Source organism: Hippoglossus stenolepis, chromosome 21 (assembly GCF_022539355.2).
Source record: "Hippoglossus stenolepis isolate QCI-W04-F060 chromosome 21, HSTE1.2, whole genome shotgun sequence".
Classification (NCBI taxonomy): domain Eukaryota; kingdom Metazoa; phylum Chordata; class Actinopteri; order Pleuronectiformes; family Pleuronectidae; genus Hippoglossus; species Hippoglossus stenolepis.
Window position 1 is genome coordinate 7,299,750 of NC_061503.1, and position 17,812 is coordinate 7,317,561.

Sequence of the window (17,812 nt, forward strand, 5' to 3'; positions counted from 1 at the left end):
GTTGTTAGCAGTTTGATCAAATGTAGCTAATGTTAGCTTCGACTGATGTTTCCGGGTGACTTGTTTGAATAGGAGAGTCTTAATTAGTTTGTTAGTTACTTAGTTAATTAGTTAGTTAGTGTTCAATATGCAGCATATGACTACATACTGTGCAAAGTTGCAATACAAGGTGCTTCAAAATACTGTGAAAATAGGATACAACAATACAGCAATACAATGAGCAATGAAATAAACAAGATTAAATAGTCAAATAAAACAAAATAAAGCAGGTAGATTAAATACAATTACATTAAGAGAATGCTCAGCTAAAAAGGAAGCTCCTAAAATAGCTTAAGATAAACTTAAGAGATGAGCTAAATCAGGCAAAAGAAGAAATAAATATAGAGCTTTGTATTTGTGTTGCATTGCAGAGCCAGTTAGTCTTCGTCTTATAGGTGTGATATAGAAAATGTAAACTCACACTGTTATTTCATTGTCACATAACACTGCTTAGCTGCTTCGCTTCCATACGTGGCTAGATAAAGGTATTCTTTGTTGTTCATATTTTCAAAAAGCATATCTCACAGAAAGGGATTTTCGAACGAGGTGGCTCTTGTTGAATAGGTAAAGTTTGGCGAGGGCTGCTGGAGCGGAACGACAGTCACTATCTGTTCAGGGCAGGGTTTTAGTGAATAGTGGATTGAACTCTTCTCCCCCATAAAACATACAAACCCTTATGACTTTCACCAGGTGTCGTAAAAATTTACATCGGGCTGTAAAAAATGTATATCCGCCTGTAAATTCTGTTGAGCAAGTGAAGCGCTGATCAGATGGGGCCAACCACTGCAGGAAGTTTATTCCTCTTCACCACCTCTTCATTCATCCTTTCTGTTTTTGCTGCCACACACCCGGCCTCACTATTCATCTACAGGGGACAGTCGCTGCTACGCATCTCTATGACTCACTTGGCCCTTGAGCAACTTGGAGATCTCTCTGTCTCTCCTCTGACCCTGCTCCTCTCCTCCTCTTTTTCATCCTGTTCTCCTGTCTCCCTCCAACCTTTGGGATATAATTTGGTGCTGACCCCGATTCTCTGGCTGTTCGGATTTGACGCTGGCTCAGCCAAAAGCCTGTCGCCTGACTCCGCCACCTTTTAAAGTCGGCTCTTTCACAGCTAGATGCTGGATGCACTCAATGCTTAGTTTCAGGGACTGCAAATATGGTGTGTGTGTGTGTGTGTGTGTGTGTGTGTGTGTGTGTGTGTGTGTGTGTGTGTGTGTGTGTGTGTGTGTGTGTGTGTGTGTGTGTGTGTGTGTGTGTGTGTGTGTGTGTGTGTGTGTGTGTGTGTGTGTGTGTGTGTGTGAAACTGACCACAGTACATTAACACCGGTGCCTCTTACCCAGAAACACTGAATCTGTGGCCCAATAACTGATTAATTTCACAATGTGCAGAGAGGAAAGCGTGTTTTCTTCTTTACCTTCGGTACCTTTCTCACCCATAATCTCTTTCCAAGGATTAACAGTTCACCTTCAAACTTTATCTCTCTCACCAGTGTATAGAGAAGGTGACACGTACGCTGAATGTGCCATTGGAGGTCACATTAGTCTTAATTCTAAAGGGCCTGGTGGAGCTGAAAGGCCTCCTCCTCAGGGGAACACGGTTTGGATCTGCTTCTGCCTCATGGCTGCAGTGTGAGGACCTGCTGAGATTCAATAAGTTGTTGGAGACTAAGAGTGAGAGAACACCAGAGAATAACTGTGGGTGGAATGAAGGGTAAAGTTTTGAGCATCACTAAGTCACAGCTCAGACCAGGTATCCACATCCATCCTGAGTGATCCAATCACAAGTGGTCGATGCTACGATACAGATCTAAATGTGTCTGAGATAAAAAAAAAAATATCCTGAGATCTGAGACTCCATGTTTGTATAATGATGAGACACTGGACTAAAATACATTCAATACATTTTATTTACACACTGCAACAGACAACCCTTATTCAAGGTATAAAAATCATTATAAATATTAAAAGTATTAAAATGTATTAAAAAGTAGTAAAAACATATTTGTACAATGTATATTAAAATAGAAAAACACCAATAAAGAAATAAAGAAATATATATTCAGTCCTCAACTTTCGGACGGCAGCAGCTTGTGAGGCTCGAGAAGAATTTTCGAATTCTTCTCCACAGCTTCCTCTTGCCGCCCGAGGAGGCTGTGGCTGCAGCGGTGACGTCTGCAGCCTCGTCAGAACGGCAGGAGACTTCCTCCCTGGTGCCATTGAAAAGTGGCGACCAGGTGTCTGTGGACACTATTGTCACGTCAGCACACCAGAACTGTTCACTGGTGACACTTGTGGATTCTAGAGCCTCCACCGAATCCCAGGAGACTTCGTCCATGGAGCCAGAGTAGCTGCTGTCTGACGTTGAACCGTGGACGCTGTCCTCCTGGGATTCTGTGGAGTCTAGAGCCTCCACAGAATCCCAGGAGGCTTCCTCACTGGTGTCATCATCTCCGATGGACGACCAGACCGAGGTATCTCCGGAATCCATAGTCCGGTCAGACCACCCGGAGACTTCCTCCCTGGTGTCATCATCTCCGATGGACGACCAGACTGAGGTGTCTGTGGACACTGTTCTCAGGTCAGTACAGCAGAACTGTTCACTGGTGACACTTGTGGAGTCTAGAGCCTCCACAGAATCCCAGGAGACTTCGTCCATGGAGCCAGAGTAGCTGCTGTCTGACGTTGAAAAGTGGACGTTGTCCTCCGTTGGGCAGACCCTCATTGCTACTTGGGAGGTGGTCAGACTGGATGAGGAAAGACAATCAATTAGTAAATCAGTCACTGTCAATTAATGAAAACCATCAGTCCATCCAACCTGGTGTGTTGTTTAGTTCCAGTGTGAAAGGACATGTGGTCACTTACTAGTCTCGGCTGTGGACGTCCTCCCTCAGGTGGCTCATGGATATGAAGGGCAGCTCCAGAGCTTGACAAGGAGAGATCCTCTCATCCCCGTCAAGATGCAGCAGCCCCTCCAACAGAGACACAAAGGCCATGCGGTCTTCCATCTCAGCCGCCCCCAACTTCGGATGGATCTGGATTTGAAAACAGGTTTCAGGTCAGATGATCCAGCTCCCGATTGACAGATAAATAACTGGTACAGATCCAGTCTTTGCTCGTACAACACATGAGAGAGTACTCACATGAATCAGGCCGTTGAGGGAGTTCGGCAGCTCGATGAAGCTCTCCTCTTCCTCTGTTTCCACGTTATTAACAGCCGTGAATTCTTCTGCAGTCTGAAGGAACAAAAATAAATAAAGATGAGAACAGGGCAGTATGATTTAAAAATGCTCCATTAAAATTCTCAAACATAGAAGAACATGATTACACTACCATCAGTCTCCATGATGGACTGTCTACACCCTCCTCTTCGATGAAGAACTCCTCGCTGTACATTCCAGCACGGAGCAGGTGGTCCTGCGGCTGGCCCAGCACTGTCACCATGTTCTTCATCTACAGACAGAATACACATTATGAGAATCACATCCACTTACATTCTCTATGAATATGAAAAACAAATAAAAATCCATTTGGTTGGATGATAAATACCATTTGATATTGGCATTTAATGGAGAAAAGGTTTTGAGCCAGGTACAGGAACGCCAGTACACACCCGACCCCCCACACATCGATGGCCTCGGAGAATGGAAGACCCAGAGAGATCTCTGGAGCCCTGAGAAGGAAAGACATGAGCCACAGATGAAAAATCTGTTGAAACATTTCAGGGCAGAGAAAATAATGTTGCTAAACAGATGCTGTGCAGGATGAACTCACATGTACCCACACGGCTGGATCTCCATCCCCAGCTGGACTTGGGACGCCATCATGGCGCAGCCAAAGTCAATTAACTTGATCCTGAGTGGCTGATCCTTCATGTTAACGAACATGATGTTGTCTGGTTTTATGTCCGTGTGCAGGACGCCGAGACCCTTCAGGGCATCCAAGGCCACCAAGACCTGCAGGGACACAAAGAATGCACAACATTTAGAATTATTTTCTCCCATGTTCTGTTGTTGGGTGTTAGGTTTAGGTTTTGGGGATCTCTCTAACAAAAGAGTGTTGGTTTCATGATGCACTGATCGCGACTACATACCTGCTTGGCAACTGGGCGGATCTCATTCAGAGGATGGTGCTTCCACTCTCGCTGCTGTAGCAGGTCATAGAGACTCATGTCCAGCTTCTCAAACACCAAACAGGTCTGTTCCATGTGCTGGAATTGTTCATGGAACTTGACCATGTTGGTGAGATCCGCATCCAGGCCACTGATGACTTTCAGCATGGTAATCTGAAGAGAGAAGAGGAGACATGATGAGACAAGACTATCAACAGTTTGATCAGCTTCATGTTCGGATGGAGCAGACAACACCTGAGCACAGGAATATAAACAAAGACTTCAGTCTCATACCTCATGCTCAATGTCCCCGGCGTCCTCGGTGTCCTTCAGGATTTTCACAGCCACGATCTGTTTGGTCCTGAGGTTCATGGACGAGAAGATCATTCCAAAGTTGCCTTGCCCTAGAAAGTCCAGGACTGAATAGGAGGAAGAGCTGCTGTGCAGCTTCTTGCCGGCCTGAGCGTCAGGTGCTGTCAGTGAAACTGTGGAGAGAGATGGTGGAGACAGAATATGTGACGTGGGTGTTTTCAGTGTGAGAGGAGTCACATGTCTTTGTCTTTCTGCAGTTGTCATTTTAAGACCATGTGAAGACCAATTCACTCATCATCTCCTCACTACTGTGCAGATGGAGATGTGGGTGAAGTGTTTGAGTCCACTAAACACTTTAGGAGTTTCAGGGGTAAACAGTGTTGCAGCCAAACTGGTGATCGATTTTTGAAACGTAAACAAACAACACAAAAAACACAACATGCCTCCATACTGCTCCTGTGGTGACGTCACAGTGTCTGTGAGCGCCGACATTCAAATTCCACTAGAAACGTTTACATTTACAACATGTTTTTAGACTAAAAGTCAGAAGAAGTAGCCATGCTAGCAGAAGTAGCTATCCTCTGATATCTTCCTCTTCACACGCGCACACACAGGAAACAGCGCACACAAGCTGTTAACCAAGGACACACACAGGTTGCACGTTAAAATTGCTACTTCTGCTAGCATAGCTACTTCTGCTAGCATAGCTACTCTGTTTTCAGAGTCTTACCTAAGGCAGCAGAAGAATCTTCTGGAGTTTCCCACGATGACATGATGTCCAGCGTTTGAAGTTCAATAACCAGAAGCTGAGAAACGATCTGTAATCCAGAGTCTTCTTGCTTGTGTGTCTCTCTCCAACTGTCAAAGGTGAACTGAGTCCTTTACATCAAAGCTCTGCTGCTGTGACATCACAACAAAAGGGTTTCCTTTGATGTCTTAGATGTTGTTTTTTTTTTTTATTCAAATTCAAACAAACTTTATTTGTCCCCGGTGGACAAAACAAAAATATATATCATTTAAAAACATAAAACAGCAAGTTGTTTGAAATGTATTAAATAATAACATGTATCTCATGTATATATATCTGTGTGTGTGTGTTTAGTCAGCCATGACACTGTACGTCATGCTGGTCACTGAAAGTTATAAACCAGCCTCACACAGAGTTCGGGCCCGAACACCCATCAATCTCAATCTCACAGCCTGAACCCTCACTCCAGAACAAATGACCTTTACAGTGAGCCAATCAAAACTGAGCATCAAACTTTTGTTTGCTCGAGACTTACAGAGCAGCACAAGTTAGAAAATAAGTGTATGTGTACATATTTGTTGCATGGGTTCATGACATCTCTGTGTGTGTGTGTGTGTGTGTGTGTGTGTGTGTGTGTGTGTGTGTGTGTGTGTGTGTGTGTGTGTGTGTGTGTGTGTGTGTGTGTGTGTGTGTGTGTGTGTGTGTGTGTGTGTGTGTGTGTTTTTACCCTATAATGGGCCCTTTAAATCTGAATACTTTATATTTACATCTGGAGCGGGTCCTCTCTACGGAAGCCCTCATGTTTTCTACAGTAGCCCAGACTGGACAAACTAAACACCTTTTGAGTTTTTATGACAACTGAAGGCTACCACAGGTTCTCTTTCATGTTTGAAAGAGGAGGGTGAGGTGAGGGGTATTCAGCTGCAACATGCAACTTCACCACTAGATGTCACTAAATTCTACACACTGAACCTTTAACGCCCTGTCCACACTAATGCAAACTTTTCTCTCTGTGTTTGGGTCTCTCGTCCACACACAAACAGCATTTAAGTCACTAAGACAGATTGTGTGCAGATTTTCAAAAACTTGTTTACTTGAAAAATCTGCACATATTGACAAGGCTTTAAGTCTAATAGATTAATCAACATAGCAAAATATTTCGAGGTGTACTGGGGTGTGGTCAGTACACTGTAATTACTAAGACTTGAAAAGTTTGGCCCAGAGGAGTGAGACTGATTGTCAGAGCTGAATTTAAGTTCCATTGACAGTTCAGTCATTTTTAATAACACGCGTAAATAGTTTTCCTCTCTGTTGTTTTATTTCAGTCGCATTCAGTCATTATTTACGTCTCACGATGCTTTACGAGGGTTTTTTTTATGTTGTCCCCTCTTTGTTGAGTTTTCATGCCAGTTTCTCTCTGTATCACCCTGAGCTCTATTTTCCCTCATGTTGGTTTCTTTTTCGGTTTCTTTTCATTTTGAGTGAAGCCAATTTTTAACCCTCTTGAGGTTTTGTTTCCTAAAACCCACGTAGTTTGTCTTTAGTCTCTCTTTTAAAAGTTTCTATTACTTTACAAATACACTGTATGCACACTGATGGTGTTTGAGTCAAGTTTTACAGCTGAGAGCGGATTTCATGTTGATCTGTCTGTCTTCAGCTCAATCATACATTTTTAAATTACCTAGAAAACCATCACAAATTGACGCGGCATGAAGTGCATATAAATATGAGAGATATCGGTTTGATGCATGGTCATGGAGGAGTCTGGCTTTTGTTTGCATTGGTGAATGTCAAAATGAGAAATGGGAAATTATCTAAAATAGCAAATATGCTTGTAGGCAAATTTAGTTTTTCCTGGAACATACATTAATTTCCTGTTGTTCATTAAGTGATATTGTATGAATTACATCTTGTCTGCTGTACATGTGAGGTGCTGTTTTGTTTTAATTAGCCATTTTCTGTTTGATTATTCTCTAATTCATATCATTCTACATTTTGCATTAAACATACATATTCAAAACACCTACTTTGATTGACAGATGTTGGAAACAGATCTTTGTATTTAAAAATGTATCTTTAATAGGAATAATAGTATTGTAGAGAATGCAGCAAACACAATGGCATATTTGAGGAGGAGTTGCAAAAGTCCTGCATTTCATGAAACCTGTATTTTCTGTGAGCTTGCTGACTATTGCTGATTCTCCCTTTACTAAAAATAAAAAACGTTCAGAAGATGATGTTTTACTAAGATCAACATTTTGAGAATGTATTAAACATGAGACACTCATGCCAAAGCTCTTCAACTTTCAACAGATTGTACACTCAGTTGAAGAGATGCTTTCACGCCAGAAACTAGTGAATATTGTGAAACCCCTCCTGTGGTATAAGTTAATTAAATTAAGTAATTTAGTTGCGTTTTCAAAATGAGCTGCTCCGTGTAGCAGATGTTTAGGAGAAATGTTCCAACAGAAAATAGAGCTGGAGGCCTCGGGGCCAGACTGGAGTGAAATGAGTGAGCAGGTGGACGACTTTATAGCTTAAACATCTGATATGACCCCGTGTGTGTGTGTGTGGGGGTGGGGGTGTGTGTAACTAGGTTTTTAATGCTTGAGCAGTGAGCCTCTGCAGCATGTAGTGTGTATTTTGTATCTTGTTTTGTGTGTGTTTGTGTTTTCACTAGTAATCAGCAGGCATGCCGTGCCGAGTTTGCCTGTTAATTCATTCCAGTCAGTGTTTGCTTGTGGCTCTCGAGGAGCACTGTGTAGTGTTGGCAGTGGTGAAGACCTTCTCCTTCAGGTGAAGTGGAGAGCAGCGCTTCTGTCATCAAGCACAACTGAAGTATACAAACACAATTTACTCAAAGAAACGCTGACATGGTGAGGTTTTAGGTAGAGCTGAAATTACTGGTGTAAAAATATATACGTAGCATGTAAAATTATATTTGTAATTACTTATCTATGCAGTGATATATACAGTTGCACTTAAATATGTATTACTTACACTTAAAGCTAGGGTTGGTAATCCTGGAAAAGCTAGCAAGAGCAGGCTAACTGATACATCCCACCCCCTCACATCAGCCCTCTTGTCAAAGCCACGCCCCCAAAACACATTAACGTGCACTTCGTGACAACTGATTGAAGCTGACTTTTTCGTGACGCGCTAGCTAACTTCTGGCTATCGTCTCTGTCAGTGTGTGTCTCTCCGGGTTGTGAAGACTCAGCTCATGCACATGTGAGAGCACGGGCAGGGTGCGCACAGCTGGGCAGGTCAGTTAGTGACAGACAGGTACATTTACAGACAGGTACGCCAGCCAATCACTTCATTCAGGCAAAATTAAATGATTGGTCAGGTTTGTTACAGTCCTGCGAAGGCCACAGACACCAGTTATTTTTTCAGAAGAATTATTGATGACCATAAGTTATCGGGACGTGTAAAATAATTCCAACAAATAAGATGGACAGCAGAAAGTCTATACATCTTCCGCCGCAAACTAAAAACACACCTCTTCCGACTATACCTTGAATAAAAGTTTAAACTAACAATTTAGTAGCACTTAAATGGCACTTACTTATAGCACTTTGTAGTTTGGCTTTCTTGAAGAAATAGTACTTTCTTGGTTCTTGTTGTCCTGGGTTTGTACCCTTATGGTTGATTGCACTTATTGTAAGTCACCTTGGATAAAAGCGTCAGCTAAATGAAATGTAATGTAATAAACGTTTTTTCAGAAACAAATGACCAACCCTATCATAAGTATCCATAAGGTTGTGTTGACTTGTGGATTAGTATTAAACCACCAGCAGGACTGCGCAAGACTCTGAACATTTAACAACTTTGCATCATAGTGCTAGTACAAGTAGTGGCAAAAGACTTTGTTGGGTACCTGTAAGGTTGGTTCAAGTTTGTGATTGAAATGAGGCACACATTAGTTCTCTTTTGAATGAATATCCAATTGAAGTTTGGGTGCGACAGTGATGGAACACTGTCGCTTCACAGAAAGAATGTTGTGGGTTTGACACCCCATGATCTCCCTGTCCCCACCACATGGGTTTTCTCTGGTTCCTCCAGCCTCCTCTTACAGTCCAAAGACGTGCAGCTTCGGTCAATTGTACATGCTCAATTGTTCAAAGGTATAAATGCGCCCCCTCCCACGCTACCCTCAAAGGAGAAGCGGTGTAAATGATGGATGAGCCAAATTGATATTTAGCAAAACCTTCAGTAATGTATCAGACAAAACATACAAAAGGCACATTTGCATAGAGGATGGCCGATGGGTGTTGATAATCTATGCTAATGAATGTATTTGCTATCGAGTTCAGCCTTGCTTGGTTTAAGGACTATGACAAGTGCTTGTGTGAGACTACCTTCCCTGTCCTGTTTTTGATATTAGCTCCCTTATGATCTGCTCCGTCTACACTATTCTCATCTATCCGTCAACCTTTTAGAATCTTTCCTTCTCTCATCCATCGCATAGTGACACTTTAAACCGCAGAGTTTTGCAAATCCAAAGCTCCTTTTGAATATATACAGTACATACTGTACAGACACACACACACACACACACACACACACACACACACACACACACACACACACACACACACACACACACACACGCAGGGCCTCTCAGTGTTAGGATGATAGAGAAATGTTAATGTTTGGAACGGGTGACTTGGTGTGATGTGAGAGGGAGAGACCTTCAGAAGCTGCTCCGTGAAGATCTGCAGTTTGCTCCACGGGATGAAACACACTGTCAGCGAAGATCAGGTAGCAGGGGAAATGTGTGCACACACTGTATTACATGCAAAGGACTTTATCACTTTCATCCTGCCTGTTCACACACACACACACACACACACACACACTTTTCAAAATGATTGACAACTCAGAGAGAAACGCAGCTAAATTTGTAAAAGATCTTCTGCTATGCTATGGATTTACGTCATGAGGACATATGGCAAAACGTCTTACACATGCCTATCATACACACACACACACACACACACTGACTTCTCAGGCAGTTTGCATGCCAGTTCCCTGTGATTGGACTGTTAACTAATCTCCTGCCTTGTGTGGTGTCAGGACTTATCACTGGTGCAACAAAGGAACATGCAGGGAGGGTGAATCACAGAATTATTACCTGGACGTGGGTTTAACTCCAGCGTTCTCCATATGAATCGTGTTACATCTGACGAGACAGTGGTTTTAAAATACATATGCGCTAATCTGAGCGTTTCACTAAGACGGAGACATTTTAAGCTCATCGTGAATATTTAACTTTTCTCTACAGTCATTTAGTAACCTTTGCTATGTTCCGATCCTTTCTTGACACTGATTCCGATACCTGGACTTTGCGTATCCGCCGTTTCGGAGTATCGATCTGACGCCAGTGCATAAAACTTCTAAACTGAAGTTTTACACACAGGACACATTGTTTTTTGACTTTTGGAATTTTCCAGCATGAAATGTTGCCAAAGCTCTGGCTAATGCTACACCACCGGAAATCACTTCTTCTTCGTTGCTGAAAAAACAGTACTTGGTCAGTGGCAGTACAGCACAATTGCTGTTTTGAAAACGACAAAGAAGAAGCGATTTCCAGGGAAAAAGAACATTGCAGTTTTATCTGGGTGTAACTAATATAATTTAAAGTTGTGGTAATGGACCGGTACCGGTGACCCAGTATAGGAGACATTTATGATGCTAGTATCTGAACATCTCTAGTCAGGTATCTTTTAATAGAAAAACAGGTGAATAATTATCAGGACTTGTATTTCAGTACTTTCAAACAAAACGGACCTTGTTTGTTACTTTGCTTAGGACAACTTTGCTTGCCAGCATCGTCCATTTTTATAGCAAACAAACATAACATTACCAGCCTATTTTACTGATACGTCAAGAGAACATAGATTAAGCCGACAATCCGATGCTTCTTCTTCTAGACTCTATATTTTGCCTCTTTGTCTCATTTGTGCGTCTGTGTCTCTCTCCCCCTGCTAATGAATTATTGACCCTCTGTGCAAGTGCTTTGGGCCAGACTGTCCGGCTGCGTAAACCCAACAGTACAGATGATGTTTCACATGCATACACAGATACAGATGCACACACATGTTCTGTGAAAGTTCTTAAACCAGCTGATTTGTCAGGGGCCTGTCTCGGCATACAGGCTAAATGTCCCCAAGTCGTGTCTGTCAAATACTCCCTGATGCTAAAGTTGAGAAAGAGATAGAGGGGAGCGAAGATAACGACATCAAAATCCTACCGTCAGACCTGAGGGGTCAGCTGTCAGGGTTTCTCACTCACCGTTCCTCATCCAGATTTTATGGCTTGTGTCCAAAGGCATTTGTCTCTCTTTTTTTGTTCTTCTCCCCTCAATATCAATTCCTCTCATTTGCCCACTTGTATCTGTGTCTCCCCTCCCGCTCACTGAAATCACTCAGCCACCTCAGGCTTTGATAAAAACCCGTCACTTTTGATGCTGCTTTTATATCTCACTCTTTTTTTTTATGTCGAGTGCACAATCTAAGACATTGTGGTTTTTTTCACCCAGAAGCAACAGAGGGGTGAAAAAACTGAAATAATGTTTTCAGGGACCAGTGACCACTAAGGGTCAGCATAGCCTGTTTAGTAAGCAGTCAGATAAGAAGTCTCAATGTGAACAGTTGCTGACCAAAAACATTTGTGAACCATTGTTTGGAAATGAAGTCCCTTACCAAAAAAAAAACTAAAAAGGAACACCAAGCTGTTAAGCTATGATGCATTTGTCCATGTTAGTCACCAGAGATGATTGAATATATTTTTCTCAGAGATGTTTTTGTTTCCGCTAATTTTGGTTTTAACGAGTTATTTAATGCTGTAAAAATGTGGTGAAATGTTATGATTGACAGCTGAGACTGACAATTGGTGGAGTATCTGCAGGACTTCAATACTGCACAAGAGCGTTTATATCCGTAATATTTTGGCTTAATTTGTGGACAGTGGGAGAAGTGGAGTCTAGTTTCGCTTTCCGTCTACCAGTCTCTACTTACTTGAATTTAGCGTGTGATTTAGCTTTCAGCATTTAAACTTACCCCGGGTGCAGAGAGGTACTTTCATGTAGCCTTGGAAACTTGGTTGAATGGCTCAGGAAATAACTCATAACATTTTGGTTCGGATCCAGGAATTATTTTCCACTCTCTTTACCATTTTAATATAGAGCGTGTTTTCCCAAATTTTTTGATTTCTCAGAGAATAATGCAACAGTCTTGATATAAAAAAACAAGTATATTTAGGGGACTTGTATTTATAAGTGTATGCAATTAGCTGCAGATCCAAATAAAAATCCAGATCTAGTGGATTTAAATGTGGTTTCATAAGGGGGGGGGGCCTAAGCTGAGATATAAACATCCTGTATTGCACCTCATCACCACAGGAACAAACACACTAAAGGTATCGACTCTTACCCGTTCAGGATTGGACTTTTAATTATCCTCCTGTATTGAATGTTATGCTGTCCATTTTATCGAAGGCAGGGGTGTGTGCAGATTTGATCATTCCCTTAACCCAGTCAATAGTAATGTAATATTTATATCTGCTCAGAAACACTACATTAAACTGGGTGAGAGAGACACAAGAGAGATGAGAACAACCATTACAATCCTTCACTAATCTTTCTTCAATATCAAATACTGTATTTGTTTAAATGGATTTTACACCAACGGCAGTGGCACTTTATAGCTTTAGTCCTCATTTTGATAACAGGACCATATATTAGAGCTCTGTAAAGTAATCACAGCTGAATATGGCACTTACACAACAACCCTTTGGCCTCTGCAGTGCCTCTGTCTTTACATACGAAGAGCGAGCGAGAGGAGCACCAAGGCTGATTAATTAATCAGAAACTACAAAGTGAATTATTAACCAGTCTTAGTATGTTTTGTTCACATATTATGCAATATACATGTTTCGCACTTTTAATTATGACAAGGAGACATTGTGAAGGTCTTCTGTGAGCATTCCTGAATTGCCTGTGATGTTTTATGCATGGCCTGGACCCAGGGTTGGGTGTGTGTGTTTAAACGCAGCATTAAGAGAACAGGCTGCTCAGCCCCGCTGTTGTCCAGCGTGGGCTGACTTGGTGGAAAGTGTTGACCTTGTTTTCTAGTCGGCGTGCACCAACGAACGCAGGTTGGTTTTTTCCAGTTTGAAGAGGTGACCTGGGAGAGTCCGCGTTTTCCATTGCGACTCCATAAGTGAATCTGAGAAACTTTTTTTTTTTGTTTTCCAGATTTACATTCAAAGAATTTACCTCACAGTCTGGATTGCCAAGATAGCAGCTTTTATGCAAGTAGAAAGTTTGGCATGGGACGTCCATCACGTGCTCCGTTTTCAGACACGACTTTTGTGTGTCTGGCAACACTTTTTCATCCTGAGATATTAGCATTCTCCTTTCTTTTCAATTTTGCTAGTTTTAGAATGTTTGGAGCCTCTCCATCGGACATTTGCCTTCTCACATACACCCCTCCGGAGAACTTTGAGATCATCCAGAGTTCAGTGCACATCTGAAAGCCGCTATGATGTCTTCATTAGGATTAGACTTCCATACAACAGAATGGAAAATTATAATCTCTATCACTTTCGATAACGTACTAAAAAGAAAAAGGCACACAAATACGATTATTTTTAAAATAATAAGATTATTATTCTCTTGCTTCAACCAATATAACACACTGTACTGGTGAAAACAATCCCTGAACACATACCAACATTATTAATACTATCTTTCTTCTGTTCTTCTTTCTCTTCCGTTTTCCTGCCATATAGGCCTATACATTCTTTACGTCAATATTGCTTTAAGTATTTCTTTTTCTATCTTTTCTCCACTTGTGAACACAGAACAGTATTTTTACTGACTCCCTTCTCCGAAGCCTGTTTGTTGCAGGAAGTGAAATGAGTCTCTGTTGGTGTCTAAGAGAAGTACAGGCACTTTGCTGCAGTCAAAGAATAGTTCATACCGTAAGGGATACCCTATATGATGACATACGCTATATAGCTGTAAGGAGGAGAAATGAAGAAGACCATGAATAACCAACGTCAACACTGAGACTAGACTGAGCTGAGGTTTATCGTGCTGTCGGGTGAAAAGGTCAAGTTAATGATCGTTAATGTTAATGATATCTGCTCATGTTACAGTTGTTAGCTTGGGGTGAACTTTTGAGCTCATTGGCATCACATCACAGCATCATAAGCCACTTGGTTTTATTTAATGACACTTATTCATTTTTATTAATACAACATTACCTCTCTAAATTCTTTGGATGGGTCAGGGGGCCAGCCCTTCACATGTTTAGGTACATGTGAGGTGTGTTCTCCTATGGTGGAGTCTGCTTGGGCTTCAGCCTGCAGTCACATGGTAGCTTGGCATCTGGGATCAGTTGATTTTTTTAAGTATTGAAGTGAAAGTAATGGTGTATTGACATTTTTGACAACCCTTGTCCTCATGATGTCCTGTTGTCGAGACACAAAGCACAAAAAAAGACACAACAGGAATAAATTTCACCTTGAACACAGGTAATTCTAGATTTTAATGCAGGCATCTTGGTGTAAAGCTCAGATCTTTTGTTGGATAGAAAAATACCGTATCGATTTAGTTACTTTTCACTTCTGAACATGTGTTTGGTTGCCAGGCAACATTTTATTCCTTCATATGTGATATTTTGTGTTTTTTCCTCCTCCCAGAGTTGAATGGTGTACAGCAGTAAATTCACTGAGCAGTTGTGGAGACCCCAATGCATGTGTGACTACGTTACGCTTCTCTTCCATTGACAGCTCCCCTCTCCAGCTTATCTGCTTTTTCTGGGAAGTGACATTTAGCGGCAGTGTGTGTGTATCTGTGTGTGTGAGTGCAGTACACGCTCACTTGTGCATGTACTGTATAAATACATCCAGTTTCTCTTCCTGCCGTTACATTGCCATTTTATGATCCTACATTATGGTACATTTTGTGCTCATAACCACGACAAGCATCCTCATAGAAACGGTGTCTTATCTCGCAGCCAGAATCCATGACATTTATGGCATTTGGGTGAGGGGAGTATTGGATGGAAGAACTTTTCCACAAACCTTCTATAGTGCTCAACAAAGACAGAGTATTAACGACAGAAGCAGTTAAGGAAAAAAGGGTTTAAAGTTTTGTTATAAAACCTACATAATATCTCAAAACTGCAAGTACTGCACTCTGCCTTTTTGGATAATCTCCACACAATGTGATGGGAAATACAATCTCTACCAACAAAATGTGTTCTTTCAGCTTTCTTAAGATTTTACTACTTTATTTTAAAGAAATAAACTCTATATTTTATTATCTGCTCATGTAATATTATTTATTTATTTTAACTATTTATATAATTTGGATTTAATGTATCTTTGGTCAATTGTCTGTCCTTTTAAACATTAATATTTTATTCAATATAATAAATTTAACATGTTAAAATATGTGACTTTAAGATGTTCAATGACACCATATTCACTTAGGTACGAAACCATGATGTTACTTCAGTTTGGGCATTAATACAAAGCCAAAATGTGACAGAACCACAGGCACTAAGGTTTCGCTAGGGTTTTAGTTTCATTTGCAAAGAAACAGATTTAGATATTAAAGGAGACAGACTCTGCTTTTCCAGATTTTTTTTCCTTAAGTGTGTTATATAGGTTTTTGTGAATGTACAAATATGGAGCTCCTCCCCCCACAGATATCACTGCTTCTCAGGTCCTGAAACGCCTCATCAGTCGTCCAGCCAATACATCCAGGGAAGCATCCTCATACTTCTATGCATTATGCAAATCTGGGGGGGGGGGGTCACGATGGCCTGCATTTCCTACGTTTGCTTGAAGCGGTTGACCAATCACAACAGAGTGGGCGAGCTGACCAATCAGAGCGGACTGGGCTTAATTGGAATGGGGCCTTAAAGAGAGCTAAAACCTAGAGACAGACAGAGGCTGACAAGAGGACCTGCTGCAGTGGACAGTAATAGGAAAGAGATGTGTTTTTTGATTATTAGAGCAGGTAAACATTTTAAATTAATAATCAAGAATAACAATTTTAACCTGAAGGTAAGTATACTGTGTCTCCTTTAAGTCAGTTTTGACTAAAAGTAGCATCACCTACTTTGTGTTCTAAAATACTTGTAATATTTCTAAAGACAGAAATAGGCCACAAGATGCTCAAACAAAGTCATGCTCACCTTCAGGTTTAGCATGTGCCTCTACACGTCCTTTCCTATATGACACATAATGACAGACTGACTTAGGCTTCATGTCATATCAGTATGGCGGCGCAGGAGAGGGGAGGACAGTCGGAGAGAGCGGCGTAGAGATGGCTGCGTGTGAGCAGACGGATGTAAGAAGACACAATCAGCTTTGTACCTACATCAGTATGCCACAGTAGTTTCTACTCTGTCCTCTCTCGTTCCTCTCTGCAAACAACCGACAGCACCTGGCCCCCCACCCCCAATGTCTCCACGAGAGGATGAATCTGTCATGATGTCCATTAGCGTTATTACTGCTCTGACGTCCATGAAAGCAGTCAGGGTGTCCCTTATTGTGTTGACGTAGCATGAAACCCGCGCTGGCATCCACAGCCTAATCTGACACATCAGATCTACCCATTCCTACCGTGTCTATTTTACCCGCCATCAAGTGGAGTTTAGTTATCCCCTCCCACTCGCCTATACGCACTTAACCACTACTCGAGGCGACAGGGAACCTCTTATCTGTTTTAAAAGTTTTTTTCTGGCTACTGTCCTGCATATCATCTACTGTGTGTTTGGTTGGTTCCGAGTTGCAACGGGCGAATATATTTTACCATGAATATACAGCGACAGGCAGCAGATCTGCCTCTGTAAACTCAATATAATGGAGATGAAATTCCTCTCAGCACATTATCTACCTATTGTGACACCCAGCTTTGTGATCGGTGACAGTTACAGACTGAGAACTAGAGTAGAATGACATTAGTTAGTGTTTGTATGCGCTGCTGTCATAGGTTAAGTGATGGCATCACTGTTCCATCTGACATTGACGGTCTGCTTTAGAGTCGTGGGGTTGTTTATGGATGCACACCCATCCAAGTGCACAAAGTGTGAGTCATCAATCTTCTGTACAATATCAGTTATATATTTGTTTTGGTTTTTACTTGAAAGTGTAGTGCTGCTCCCTACAGCGGTACCTCTGGATTTTGGCCTTATTTGCTGCTGGGAAGTCACTGAGGGATCATGTTAATCTGATTGATTGGGTTTGCTATACAGATGTAAGTAAACCATAATGCCACAATAAAGCATTTAATCTTTTCTTCCATCAAGTAGGACTAAGATTAGAAGGTCCCTACTGTAACATTAACTAGACTCTCATTATGATTTTTTAAAAACAATTTTCATCACTCAAAACCCATGAATTAAACAATATTGTCTTTTACTGATTTTGCAGATTATTTCCTATCAAGAATCTCAAGTTTTTTTGGTTGAAAATGCTGATCAGCATTTTTTATGTTAGATCAAATTTAAGATCTTTAAAGTTTAAAATCTTTAAAATCACAAATCTTTTAAAAGAAATATGGGAAAACTCAATGGAGC

General features: G+C 41.4%; 1 protein-coding gene across 1 annotated transcript in view; it reads left to right on the top strand.

Annotated features, from left to right (window-relative positions):
- snx29 (sorting nexin 29) overlaps positions 1 to 17,812 on the top strand; it is a 140,438-nt gene that overhangs the window by 108,928 nt on the left and 13,698 nt on the right. The gene's annotated exons all lie outside the window — the stretch shown is intronic.